Here is a 14,853-nt window from a genome sequence, read left to right as displayed (position 1 = left end):
AAGAGCATTGGCTTCAGCAGATGTTCCCGAGCATGCGGGTTTGCTGAGAAGTGTTTTGAAAAGAAGAGGGGGTATGGGGAAGGCAAGGCTGACTTTCTTATGGAAACGTGTACACTACGTATTATGGCCACATTGCAGAGTCATGGGTCTCAGCCGTTGCCAGACGGCCGGGCCCCGTTCAGGAGGCTGATTGGTCTTACGTACCGCCAAGTCTCACCTCACTTAAAAACATCTGGCTTGCAAAATCCGACATAAAACCTACAAAAGTGTCACCTAGATGTCCTGATTTTATAGGGATAGTCCCGATTTTTAGGGGACAGTTCCAATTTTTGGGTCTTTTTTTTATATGGGCTCCTATTACCCCCCACCCCGTCTCGATTTTTGACATTTGCTGTCTGGTCACCCTAGTGTCACCACATGCAATTACTGAGAAATCGCTGACTTTCTCGTCTCGATCATACAAGTATAAAATAAATCCACTGGAATATAAATATTGTACTTCCATTTCGCAGTGGGTCTCAAACTTTTGTCCTGGTGACCTCCTGTCGCGTAGGAAGCCTCTGAGTGCGACCCCCCCCTTATAAATTAAAAACACTTTTAAATATATTTCACTCCATTATAAATGCTGGTGGCAAAGCAGGGTTCGGGGTGGAGGCTGACAGCTCGCAATCCCCCATGTAATAACCTCGTGACCCCCCGAGAGGTCCCAACCCCCAGTTTGAGAACCCCTGATGTATAGTCCAGCGGTCCCGCTCTTTTGGGGAACTTTCCCGGCTAGCAAAAGGCGCTGAACCTTTACCTGGGGGGCTACCTGCTGGGGTCACAGCCCCCCCTCCGAGGGCAGCCAGAAAAGCCCGATCTAGGACTCCTCTCTGGCTTAGGGTGACCGGACGCCCTGATTTTATAGGGACAGTCCCGACATTTGGGGCTTTGTCTCACCCAGGCACCGATTACCCCCTATCCGGGGGTTTTTCACACTTGCTGTCCAGCCCCCCAGCTCTGTCTCCCCCATCTGCGCTGCCCCCCGAATTGTAAACCACCCCCAGCGGACACCTGCCCCTCTTCTGCAGCTGGGTTTCCCGCGTGTCCTAACCCCCCTGCGTGGGGCCCGGGAGGCAGGGCCAGGCCCGGGGAGGAGCCGCCTCTTCCTGGCCGCCCCTTTGTGCCGGTGTGACGGCAGCGGGGCCATGGCCGGGCCCGGGGGCGCAGCGCGGGGGCTGCTCCGGCCCTGCAGCCCGCGGGGCAGCGCGGTGGGTCCGGGGGGCGCGGACACGCGTGGGGCGAACACGGGGGGGGGGGCCCGGAGCGCGGCTTGGCTGCAGAGCTCGGAGCCCAGGCGGGGCCCGGGAGTGGGGCAGCGGGGGGGAAGTCTGGGGGGTCAGAGCCGGGCTGGTGCTGGGGATTGGGGGCTGTTTGGAGCTGGGGGTTTCAGTGGAGGGAGAGGGGGGAGTGTGGGGGTGTCAGTGGGGGGCGGAGCTGGGGGATGTCTGTGGTGGGGAAGAGCTGGGGGTTTGCGGTCAGGGTGGGGGTACAGCTGGGAGTTTGGGGGTGTCAGTGGTGGGGGTGGAGCTGGGGCTTTGGAGGCATCGGGGAGCAGAACGGGGAGTTTGGGGATGTCAGTGGGGGGGCAGAGTGGGGAGTTTGGGAGCATCAGTGGGGGGCAGAGTGGGGAGTTTGGGGGTGTCAGTGGGGGGCAAAACTGGGAGTTTGGGGTATCTGGAGGGCAGAGCTGGAGGTTTGGGGGTGTCTGGGGCAGAGCTGGGGTTTGGGGGTGTCAGTGGGGGGCAGAGTGGGGAGTTTGGGGGTGTCAGTGGGGGGCAAAACTGGGAGTTTGGGGTATCTGGAGGGCAGAGCTGGAGGTTTGGGGGTGTCTGGGGCAGAGCTGGGGTTTGGGGGTGTCAGTGGGGGGGCAGAGTGGGGAATTTGGGGGTATTTGATTTGGAGGGTATTTGTTCAGATCTGGGTGTGGGGGTGTTGGAGCTGGGAAACTGGGGCAGTGTCTGAAGCTGGTTGCTTGGGAGATGGGTGGGCGCAGGGGACATTGGGGGCTGGAGGCTGCACCCCAGTCACTGCTCCATGGGGTCCTGGGTTTTCTCTGGGGGACCTGGGCCCTCTTTCCCCAGCCCCTCAGAGCTTTCTGGCTGAGGCTGAATGAGGCCTGGGGGGAAAACGTCCCCCTGCGTCCCAGGGACTCTGCTCGGGCATCTGCAGGGCAAAGGGGGCCCTGAAATCTGGCAGCTGGGGTTGGTTTGCAGCGGTTTGTAGCCCCCTCCCCTGCTTCTTCCAGGACCCCCCAGCAAAGCATCCGGCCCCCCTACGAGCCCAGGGAGAAGCCGCCGAAGCCGAGGAGCGGCGGCGAAGTGAGGAGCTGCTGGTAGGTGCCCAGAGCCCCCCACCCCTCAGGTTTGCCAGGGGTCCCAGAGCCCCGAGTGCTGGTGAATGCAGGGCCCGGCCTGCCGGCCTCAGCTGAGGACTCACCCTCCGGGAGCCCAGGGAGAGGCAGGGTCCGACATGGGGGGGGCGCGATGCCCTTAGGGGGCAGGAGGCTGCTGGGCGGAAGAGAGTCGGACATGGGGGGCGCGATGCCCTTAGGGGGCAGGGGGCTGCTGGGCAGGAGAGGGTCCAACACGGGGAGGGTGCGATGCCCTTAGGGGGCAGGAGGCTGCCGGGCAAGAGAGGGTCTGACACGGGGGGGGTGATGCCCTTAGGGGGCAGGGGGCTGCTGGGCGGGAGAGGGTCTGACATGGGGGGTGCGATGCCCTTAGGGGGCAGGAGGCTGCTGGGCAGGAGAGGGTCCGACATGGGGGTGGCGTGATGCCCTTATGGGGCAGGAGGCTGCTTGGCAGGAGAGGGTCTGACACGGGAAGGGTGGCGATGCCTGCCCTTAGGGGGCAGGGGGCTGCTGGGCAGGAGAGGGTCCAACACGGGGAGGGTGCGATGCCCTTAGGGGGCAGGAGGCTGCTGGGCAAGAGAGGATCTGACACGGGGGGGGTGATGCCCTTAGGGGGCAGGGGGCTGTTGGGCGGGAGAGGGTCTGACATGGGGGATGCGATGCCCTTAGGGGGCAGGAGGCTGCTGGGCAGGAGAGGGTCCGACACGGGGGTGGCGTGATGCCCTTATGGGGCAGGAGGCTGGTTGGCAGGAGAGGGTCTGACACGGGAAGGGTGGCGATGCCCTTAGGGGGCAGGGGGCTGCTGGGGGGGAGATGGTCCAACATGGGGCAGGGGCGCGATGGTCAGGGGGCAGGAGGCTGCTGGGCAGGAGAGGGTCCGACATGGGGGGGGTGCGATGCTCTTAGCGGACAGGGGACTGCCAGGCAGGAGAGGGTCCGGCTGTGTGAGCCCAGAGCCCCTGCCCACGGGCTGGCTGGACGTCGCAGTGACCAGGGGGATGGGGGGGAAGGAGATGGACTGGGGGCTGCAGAGATGGAGGGTTTGGCTCGGTGCAAGTTGATGAGATTTTGGGGAGAACAATCTCCCCCCGTGAGCCGTGTCCAGCTCACCCCGGCCCTGATCCCTCCACGTCCCCCCGCACAGGAGGTCCCTGCAGTGGTAAATAAATCCCGCACCCGGGAGGTGCCTTTCCGGGTCTCCCCGGTGCCCACCCGCCCTCGCCCTGTGGCTGCAGGAGCAGGGGGCTGCCGAGAGGCGGCAGATCGGCTGGGAGTGGCGGGAGCTGCGAGGGTTTCTGGAGGAGCAGGAGCAGCGGCTGCTGGCCCGGCTGGAGGAGCTGGAGAGAGCCATTGTCCAGAGAAGGGAGGAGGGCGGCTGCAGCCTGTCCCAGGAGATTTCCCTGCTCCGGGACAGTGGAGGAGACGAGGGGCAGTGGCCACCGAGCCAGTCCCTGCAGGTCAGACTGTCCTTGCAACGATCCGATGCAGCATTTCTATGCGAGCGTCTCAGCCCCGGATCCCAAAGCGCTTTACAAAGCGGGGCCGGGGGTGTTATCCCTATGGGGCAAGGGGGTAAAGTGAGGCAGTGCCCTGTCCAAGGTCACACAGGGGGTCTGTGGCAGCACCAGGGTTGGGACCCAGGAGTCCTGGGTGCTGCAACCCCAAGACCTTCTCTCCTGCTCTGTCAGTGTGTCTCTGCGTTTGCACTTGGAGGGTGAAATCCCCTCTCCGATGCAGAGACCCCCACTCCCACCAGGTTAATGGGTTACCGGGGTCAGGGGGCTTGTGGGGCTCTCAGCCCTGGGGGAATTTGATTCTCAAGACAGAGGAACATTTTCTGCCTGTAAAGTGCCTGGGCAGGAACTTTCTCCAGTGGTGTCCTCCCAGCCAGGACCTCTGGGGCCAGTGACAACAAACTGCCCTGCTGGGGGGACCGGGAGGGGGACGGCAGCTACTCTCTGAACATGAACCCGGTTGTCTGAAATTCCCCAAACACTCGCAACTCAGATGGTGGACGCCCTGCCTAGCAGGAGGCCTCCCCAGCCTGTGATGCCCCCCCTGACAGCCTCTCCTTTCTCTCCCTCTCCAGGGTGCCGGGAGCACTGGGAGCAGGTGAGTCCTCAGCTCCATTTCACTCCCCCCCATGCTCAGTGAGGCTTGGAAACGGCACTGAATATTGCATTTCCAGCACCCTTGCAATGTGATACGCTGGCTGGGATCACGTCTCTCCTTGTGGCTGTCTCTCTGGCAGCTAGTGAGGTCCCACCAGAGCTGGCCGACAAATGGCCTGTGGGCCAGACCCGGCCTGTCTGTTGTATTTGTGTGGCAGCACCGTGTAGTCTCAGTGTGCAGAATCTCACCTTTCCAGTTTCTATCCCTCCTGGTTACAAAGAAACCCTCCCAAATGCAGAGGGGGACACTGCTGTCTTTCTAAAAAGAACAGGAGTATTGTGGCACCTTAGAGACTAACAAATTTATTTGGGCATAAGTTCTCATGGGCTAAAACCCACTTCATCAGATGCACGCAGTGGAAGCCCACGAAAGCTTATGCTCCAATAAATTTGTTAGTCTCTAAGGTGCCACAAGGATGCCTCGTTCTTTATGCTGATACAGACTAACACGGCTGCCACCCTGAAACCTGTCATCTCTCTGTGTCTGCCAGTGGCCGGGAGCTGTGGTTCAGATGGGCGTGAACTGCTCTGTCCTCCGTTCATCTCATTGGAGGAGCCGCTGAAATAACGACACTTTAATGTCAATGTTCACTGTTTCTTGGCTGGTCACTGGGGAATGGGGTGGGGGGGGGAGTGGGGCCCTGGTGGGAGGAGTGGGAAAAGGAAGTTCCCATCAGGAGGGAAGAACAGAGGAGAGACACAAAGACAGCGAGAAATGCAGAAAGGAGGGTGGGAAAGGGAAGGGAATGAAAGGTAGAAATAGCAGGCGCTCTGGCAGGTACAGGAGGTGGCTATTTTCCCACACTGAGTGATACCGATCATGACAATCAAGGACTTAATAAATAACAGTATCTAATTGCTGGTGTGGGGATCAGGCCCATCTCTCACCCCTCCTCCTTTCCCCAGCAGGGAGGATGGGGCGTTTCAGAGGCCGGAGACGGGGTTTGCAGAGCTGGAGAAGAGACTGGGCAATTTCTCCCTGCAAAGCGCCCGCCTGCAGCAGGTGCTGCTGGGATTCAAAGGTGAGTGGGAGTCTGGGGGTGTCTCCTCTGGGTACAGCGACCCTGGCCCTGGGGAGGAGTCGGGGGCTCGAGTGATGTCACTGACCCCGGCTCCATCTCACAGCCCAGCTCAGCGGGTCACCCTTCCCCATGGAGCAGCCCTGCGGGGCTGGCTCTGTCTGCAGCAGTTCCATTAATAACCGAGGGGAACCTCCCCTGAACGCGAGGGCCTGAATCCTCACCTCTCCCTCCTCTCCTTCCCCTAGAGACGCTGCGACTGGAGCTGGGGAGCGACACAGGTACTGTCTCTGATGGGCTGTGGGGAGATTTCAGCCCCATCCCCATGTTAGCGACAGGGGAGCGCTGCCTCCGGCCCCGGTGTGCAGCTGGAAATGGGGGAACGATGTGAAGCCGGGTGCGCCCCGTGGCTGATTCGCTCCAGCTGGGATGTCAGACAGGGATTCAGAGCGAATCCGGATCTCGGGGGGTGTTTCCAGTAGGGGCAGCAAGGAACAACCACCTGAAAGGTATGAGAGAGGGTGAGACAAGAATGACCCCTGCTCGGCAGCTTTTAATGGGTGACTGAAGATGGCCACCGGAGGGTGGGGGGCAGCGAAGTCTTAGGTGGAGCCCAGCTGTATCCTGCATAGACTGACCTTGAATGAGAAATAGGGCTCTGACCGTGGGTACAGACGGGACACGAAGGGGAAGTGAGCACTGTGCTGTACGTGGTCTAACTGGGAGTGATAAGGGAGCTGCTATAGTATATGTCTGGGTTTCTCATGCTTTTCCCAGCGGTGGTCTGCTGTATTAATTTTTCAATGCTTAAAGGGTAAATGTGTTGATAAACTTTTGTACTATTTAATATTAAAACAAAGAATGTCTTCCTTTCTTTCACAGAGGCTTTGCTTTTAGTTTTCTTTTGATAAACCCTTAAAAAGCATTTATTTTAGCTGAAGGTGTCACGATTGAGCGTGAGTTAATATTTTCACTTGCCACACAGTTTAGTGCAGTGTTTGTTTGGCAAGTGTATTAGTTTTATTATTGTTTAGACAGTTTGGTTTATTTGCATGGGTGTTTTTTTTCTATTTGTTAAATAAATGGTTCGTTTATTTTATTTTTGAACAAATTGAGTTAGTTTAAAGTATCGGCTTTGTTTTCTTTTAGCATTTTAGAATTTATTGGTGTGCCAGGTATGGAGATAAAACAGGCAACTACTCCTCACGTAGTCTGAGTTTGTACGAAATACGAAAGTGAAACATTAGTTTTTATAGCGAATTTTAAGGCTAACAATACAGCAACCATTTCAGGACACTGGCTGGTGAAAGAATTTAGTTTAATTTTAGAGATTTTATGTTTGCACCAGAATGCTGGCTCCTGTTGGAAGGAAGGAATAGCTATTTATATATGCAAAGGTAATATTGACACAAACATTAACTTTATAAGATGATTATTGCAACTTTTGTAGACAAATAATGACATTTTCATTAACTATTGTCTTAAGATTAGTGTCCTGACATCGATGTAGTCGGGTTAATTTTTTTGCTTTTAAGAACTGTTTATTTTTAACACTTTTTTTTTATTTTATTGCTGGAATTTAGGAGGTTAGTTAGGCATTTGACAATTTACTTTTTTTATTTTTTAGATTTTTGGTTTAGATTATAGGTCTTGATTTTTTTTTAGTTTTGTTTCGATTTTGAAAGAATAGTGGTTGACTTGAATAACGACATTTTCATTAGTGATGTAACTGAAATGTCGTAGACTTTAAATGGTTACTAGTACTTGTATAGTTTGAGGGGTGTTTTAACAGTACTTACTTGTGTGTTTACATAAGCAGCAGCTTGGGGGAGGTGAGTTTATTTTTTGATGCAACTCAGCACTTACACAAAGTTCTGTCCATGCCATTTCAAAGTTTGTTTGTTTTTTCCGCCCTTTTGAGGGTGAATTAAGCAAAGGGTTTGAGTTAATCTTGTTTTTAATTTTTGTATGGCCTGATTTTTGTGCAGGTCCCCCAGTCCCAATCCTGATGTACTTGTAGGAATTTACGGAGAGGTCTGGTAATCTTTTGCATATGCTGGGATGAATTCCCCACAGTAACTGTAGCTTCCCAGAAAACTACAGATTTCTCACACACTGGACGGGGGGTTTAAATAATTAGAGTTTGCACTTTATGTACTTAGCCAGAATAGCTTCCTCTTTTTTTGGATCATTGACTCCCCCCCCCGGCATTTTTACGTGTTTTAGCAGATATTTGTTGGGTTTCACAAGCTTTTTTAAGGTTGAACTAAACATTAGAAAACAGTATTTACATAAGTAGTTATGCCTTTTTCTTGCTCTCTTTTTCACACACACACAATTCAGGGTGGGTTTGGATATTACTTTTGAATATTTTTTTAATTCTTTTTGTAGGATTGAACTATTAGCAATTTTGTTAATTTCTCACAAGTCAAAAAAATTATGGGCCGCCTTTGGGGGAGGATTTTTTTGATTGTTGAACTGGTATTGTAGGAAAATTAAACAGGATTTCTTTTTTTTTTTAATATAACATTAATTTTTGCTGTTTAATTAGCAAGGCCTGGGGAGATTTTTTGAATAAGTCAAACTGAAAGTAAGGTTCAGGATAACGAAGCCTCTCTAATAACATTTTCAGGGTTTAGTTTTGGGATTATACCAATTGTGGTGACTGATGGGAGAAAGTTCTCATTTCCATGTGGAAGAAAACAGTGTCAATTAAATTGTGCAGGACATTTACAATGGATTATGCCCTACCACCAAAGCATTGTCCTCCTTAGAAGTTAAGAGATGAACATTTTTAAACTAATATTAAGCTAATTTCCTGGAAATTTTAAGTGTTCTGCAAATGCCTCTGTAAATGTGTGGACTCACCCCAGCAGCACCTCCTGCTGGTTCCCTCAGGGAATTAGCTCGATTCCAGCTATGGAGCACCCTCTGCAAGCCAGTGATCCACCTGTCCTCTGCTGGCCCTCAGCCCCTCCCTGGACCCCGGTGCCCCTTTAACTGGGTCTCCCCCCTCCCAGGGAAACCCCACCCCACTATCCCCACTTTGCCTCAGTACTGGCTACTGCCCAGTCATTGTCTAGCTCCCACGCCCTGGGGCAGACTGCAGTATCAGCCACTCATCATAGGCAAAGGGGTTTGGCCTGGCTGCCTTTACCCACCCTCCAGCTGCCCCTCTGCAAGTCCAGTACCTAGGAGGCCTAGGATTAGGCCCTGCAGCCTGGGGAGTTCCCAGCTCCTAAGGCTTTTCCCCCAGCCCTGCCTTCCTTTAGGCCCCCTGGGTGAGTTCCCAAGCAGCCAGGCCTGTCTCCCTCTCCAGTCAGAGAGAGAATCTGTCTGCTTCTCCCTCCCCTGGCCTTCTTATACAGCCTGTGGCTCAGTTTGGGGTGTGGCCCCCAGCTGCAGCCACTCCGGCCATCACCCCAGGCTTCTGGCTCCAGCTAGGGCCCCTTGCCAGGGCTGTTTTAACCCCTTCTCTCCCGGAGCAGGAGTCCACCCTGCTACAGCCTCCTAGAGCAGTGGTTCCCAAACTTTAACAACCCCCAAACCCCTTTCACTGAAACATCAAGTCTCATGAACCCCCTCCTAAAAATGACTATTTCCCGGGATTTTCTCCTTTACCTGAGTATAGCTTATAAAAGCAGTGATCTTGGAAATACAGAATGTGTTCTTATGACATGCTTATTACACACTCTTTATTATTAATTACTATTTATCATGGCAGTATTGTTATTACATTATGAAAAGGGCAACACTCTTCCAAGATCTCACTTCCGTAACTTGTATCACTTTGAAGAAGGCTGTTATAAGACAAGACTCCCAGGTTTCATCAAGGAGTATCAGATGGGAAAGAGCTTGAAGGGATTTCAGAAGCCAACTCACAGAATCATAGAATTCTTCCGCTCTTCTCCACGCTGAATCCAGTTCTGGGCGCCACATTTCAGGAAAGATGTGGACAAATTGGAGAAAGTCCAGAGAAGAGCAACAAAAATGATGAAAGGTCTAGAAAACAAGATCTATGAGGGAAGATTGAAAAAATTGCATTTGTTTGGTCTATAGAAGAGAAGCCTGAGAGGGAACATAGAATTATAGAATATCGGGGTTGGAAGGGACCTCAGGAGATCATCTAGTCCAACCCCCTGCTCAAAGCAGGACTGATCCCCAGATTTTTACCCCAGCTCCCCAAATGGCCCCCTCAAGGACTGAACTCACAACCCTGGGTTTAGCAGGCCAATGCTCAAACCACTGAGCTATCCCAAATACATAAAAAGTTGTTTGTAGGAGGAGGGGGGAAAATTGTTCTCCTTAACCTCTGGCCAAGAAGCAATGGGCTTAAATTGCAGCAAGGTCCCTTCTGAACTCTCCCCTGTTCTCCCTCTCACCCCGACAGGCTGTAGAATAACACCCACGTTCGGGGCCAGATCGCCTCATCCTCCCAGGAGGAAGAGAGGGGAAATGGCTGTGGAAAAGGCGGCTCAGGTAGGGACCACGAGGGAGTTTGTTGGTGTTTTCCTGCTGGAGGGAGAAGTGCAGCAAGCACAGAGGCATTTGGAGTTTCTGCGGGGTTCAGTCTGGAGGTGGGGCAGGAAGTCCACAGGCTGGAGAAAGGGAGGGGGCCAGAAGGTGACAAACCTGCTGGGATTTGTTTTATTTGGGGACTAGATTATAGGAACAGACCCCCAGGGGTTATGGTTGACATTCCTTAGTTGTGGAACAGAAAATAAGCCCTTGAAAAACTCTCAGATTCTCAGTGCTGGAGCACGAACCTAGTAGGCGGAGATAAGGAGGCACCAATGCGACACCCCATCCCCTCCCATCCAGCTGCAGCCATGGGGAGGGTGTTCTGATTCCCACCAGGAAGCTGTCCCATCCCCTGTATCAGCATCTGGCTAGTATGTGAGTGATGAGTGTGAGGACCCCTGTCCCCTCTCTATGCTGGGAGGGGTGAAGGGCTTTCACTTTCTCCCCTCACCCCAATGCCTCCTGGCTGCTCCGAAGAGGGTGGGACTCTGGGCCTCCCAGAGCTTCTAATTAATTGGCCTTGCTGCACCACGAAGAGTGGGGTTGTGGGTGCGGCAGCAGATCCTTAGTGGGGGGCTCTTGCTCTTTCAGGGGCCGGTGACCTTCGAGGAGGTGGCTGTGTATTTCACCAGGGAAGAGTGGGCTCTGCTGGACCCCACTCAGAGAGCCCTCTACAGGGACGTCATGCAGCAGAACTACGAGACTGTGACCTCGCTGGGTAAGGATTCCCGTCCCCTGGGTTCTTAGAAGGGGAAATGCAGAGTTAAGGTTCACGTCACCCCACAATGTAACCTTAACTCTGCCCTGTTTCAGCAACACCCCAACATGCCAGTGACACACACACCAGCCCTCTGCCCTCCCCTGCTACACAACACTGCGGGAACAGAGCCCAGGAGCAGCACAGCACAAAGTCTAACATCACCTTTCTGCTAAGGCAAAACTTGGGTTTAGTTCCATTGTCGCAAACAGAAGCTGCTTACGCTCAAACACGGAGTCTGCTTCGCACGAACCACCTCAGACCTGTAAAATGTTACCCTCTCTTTACCGTCACCCCGAGGATGAGTCGTCACCTTCACTTACCCCTCACTGAGCCCTGGAGACCAGTTTCATGAATGCCACCAAATTACTGACAAATCTGTGGCAAGAACTCCCCCTTCCACACCTTTAGCGACATAGCCCCCAACCCGCAGCATGGAAATGGGGAAGACTTGATTCCTCTAGGTTCATGTCACAGTCCCAGCTCTGCCAGGCTGCTCTAACTAATCCCTCCACCATCCGGTTACAGCTGCAGCTGACCCAGTGCACACCGCTGGGGGGCATGCGGATAAACGCTGGGAGTCCCGTCTTTGGAACACAGCACAGACAGTGACATATTCCCTTCCTCACAGTGATTATAAATTCATAGGTTTTATGGCAAGAAGGGATTATAAATTCCTCTAGTCTGGCCTCAGGTGTAAGAAGCCAAAGAATCTCATCCAGTTACTATGGGATCGAGCTGAATAGCTTGTGCCGCACTAAATCATCCTCCAGAAAGTCATCACGCCTTGACCTGAAGATTTGAAGTGATGGAGAATCTGCCTCTCCCCTTGGTGGTGCGTTAACTTTTGGAGCGGGGGCCACAGCAGGAGCTTTGCCGTGACAATCCTGGTCACCCTTGAAGGTTGGGAATCCTGCAAAACACCTCCTATGATCACTTTTCCACTTCTTATTACTGTGGTGCTATAAAACAGAGGGAGACATCAGTGACAAGAACTTTCATCCCAGTCCGGACACAAGAGAGTCCTCCTTGTCTCTGCATAAAGGATGAAGGACGATCAGCTGCTAAACAGCAGGGCCCACAGACCTCGGTTTGAGAGACACTGCACTAACATAAGAACGGCCCTACTGTGTCAGACCAAAGGTCCATCCAGCCCAGGATCCTGTTTTCTGACAGTGGCCAATGCCAGATGCCCCAGAGGGAATGAACAGGACAGGGAATCATCAAGTGATCCATCTCCTGTCATCCATTCCCCGCTTCTGGCAAACAGAGGTTAGAGACACCATCCCTGCCCATCCTGGCTAATAGCCGTTGATAGACCTGTCCTCCATGAATTTATCTAGTTCTTTTTTGAACCCTGTTATGGTCTTGGCCTTCACAACATCCTCAGGCAAGGAGTTCCACAGATTAACAGTGCGCTGTGCAAAGAAATACTTCCTTTTGCTTCTTTTAAACCTGCTGCCCATTAATTTCATTTGGTGAAATGCTAGTTCTTGCATTATGAGGAGTAAATAACACTTCCTTATCTACTCTCTCTACACTAGTCATGATTTTATAGACCTCAATCCTATCTCCCCTTTGCCGGGGGTCAGCATCCCCACCAGCTGATGCTGAATTGACTAAAGCCACAACAACAAAGTTTTCTTACCTCAGTTAAACTCCTGACATGGTCACTCAAACAGACAAGAGTCCAATTATCGGCAACAAAAGCAGAAAACTGCCCTGTAGCCTTTGCACTCCAGTTCCCACCCAGGGCAGATCAGCCTGGGACTGTACGGCGTGGCCTCAATTCACTCTGCACAGAGTTGGCTTATCTGGAGATGCGATGATCAAGTGAGGCTACATCACAGTCTGAGAGGGTGGCAGAGAGCCTCAAAATTTGAAGAATCTGACCTGTGATGCCAGGGGTATGGGCTGGGGGGCAGAGTTAAGGCTTCATAGTAGGGATAGCGTGAACTTTAACTCTTGGTTTTCTGTGTTTCGGAGATTTAAATGTAGCCACCTTCCAGCTGGGAGGGCGCATGCAGAACTGGGCAACTTGAACTCTGCATTCAAGTTGTTTATGATCATTTAATTTCTGTGTTTTAAACAAATGAACTTCCTCCTACCCCCACTATAACTGTGTCCTCACTAGAGATTCTGCTGCCATATCTGTGTTCGTTAGGGATGTGGGTATTTTCGCAGCCCTAACAAACAGAGCTATGATCACAAAACTTCTAAGTCCAGACCAGGCCAGAGTCTGCATTTTAGAGCAATGTCAAGCATTTCTTGTAACTCCGAATGGTTGGTATCACAGCACAAGGCTGAAGAGGAACTCCTGCAGAATGAAAGACCAATGCACAACCCACGTGGTCTGAAAGCAATCAGTGGCTGGACTCCACCTCCAATGAATGGGTGTAGCTGAGGTGGAACGGCCACAGTATGTCCAATTGAGAGGACCAGTTACTGTGGCAGCACATTGATGGAAAACCTCTGGCTGTTAACAGAGCCTTAATCCACATGCGTTTCAGTCTCTTCGACGCCTCTGTTTGGCTGGCACCGATCTGAACTTCCAAACTCCACAGCTTTTAACTTTTTCAATGTTGCTTCCCCTGCAAAAGGCAGTGGCTGCCGTGTATTCGCTGAGCTAAATACCCAGTGACTTGGATCAGTTGGTGGTATCAGTTAGATGTATAGTTTTGTGCGAGAACATGTTGTAAGAACAAGGTGATTTGTAATCAGCTTCTTGGGTGGTGGTGATGGGGGGGAGCTGTGCTTCAGGAAACTCTTTGTCAAATAACCCCTTTTTTGGACCACTCACCCTGCCCTGCAACCCCGAGACAAGCACCAACTTTCAGCGCAATCTGAATAGGAATATGGATGTTAGCACCATTAGAATAGACGACCTTTGAACAGGAAAGTCCTGCCGAACCTTAACGATAGCAGAGCTGAATCACCCCTCTAATAACTTCCCAAATGCATACAGGATGTAGCGGTCAGGTTGAACCATCTAATGTTAGGTTCTTATTCAAGAGTCCTTGGGAGGAAGGAGTCCAGGGAGTGGTGGGAGAAGATGACGGGGAGGTGGTGCTCGTAAGGGTGCCACAAAGCGGGGAGGGCTGAGAGCAGTGACAGGAAGGGAAGGGCTGTGCGGAGGATTAGGAGGAGATGGAATCAGAGAGGGTTGGGTCCAGTGGAAGGAAGAGGAAGGTGGGAGTCAGGGACAGGAGGTCCTGGGAAGCAGTAACGGGGTGGGTTGGGGGAGTGAGAGATCAGGAATGGGGGGGGGAAGGGGTGGAGGGCCCAGCAGTGGTGAGGGTGGGGAAGGAGTGGGTTACTTGGGCGTGAGAAAGACGGGGCAGTGGGAGGAGAAGGAAGGGGTTGCAGTGGGGAAGGTCCGGTAGGGGTACGAAGGGAAAGTTTGAGGGAAGCAGAGATTTAGAGCATTTCCCTGAGACTGGTTTTGCCAAAGTCTGTAACGACTTCACCCGAGACGAAGCTGAGAACCAGTCCTCTGTCCTCCTACTCCTTGGCCTGTCAGCCACCTTCGACCCCACCGACCATGTTGTTCTTGAAATCTTGTTTTCTCTTATCTTCTCCTGATTCTCTTCCTACCTCTCTAATCTCTCCTTCATCATGTCCTCTGGAGGATTCCTGTCATCCCCACTCTGGCTTGCTGTGTGTCTTCCTTCAGCACCTTATCTCTGGGCAACCTCCTCCACAAACACAAATTCTACAACCACCTCCATGCCGATGACTCACAGATGGACCGTCTCCTTCTTACTATGTTAAAATCTCAGCCTATCTCTGTGACATCTCCTTAGAGTGTCTAACCATCCACTCCGGCTGAACAGATAAAAAGACTAAAGCAGAGATCTTAAAGTGTTCCCCACACCATCCTGACACTCCTCTCCCGATCCCTGCTGACAGCCCCACCATCCTTGTCACTCAGGCCCCTAAACGGGAAAACGTCTTTGACATGGATGTCGCTATTGGTCCTCACATCTGTCCCCA

General features: G+C 52.6%; 1 pseudogene; it reads left to right on the top strand.

Annotated features, from left to right (window-relative positions):
• Window positions 1-1,190: 1,190 nt before the first annotated feature.
• The window catches only part of LOC115643461, a 591,865-nt pseudogene continuing 578,202 nt past the window's right edge, over window positions 1,191-14,853 (top strand).

This window comes from Gopherus evgoodei, unplaced genomic scaffold (genome assembly GCF_007399415.2).
Source record: "Gopherus evgoodei ecotype Sinaloan lineage unplaced genomic scaffold, rGopEvg1_v1.p scaffold_60_arrow_ctg1, whole genome shotgun sequence".
Classification (NCBI taxonomy): domain Eukaryota; kingdom Metazoa; phylum Chordata; order Testudines; family Testudinidae; genus Gopherus; species Gopherus evgoodei.
Note: the sequence above shows the minus strand (reverse complement) of the source record. Positions and strands in the feature narration are given on the sequence as shown.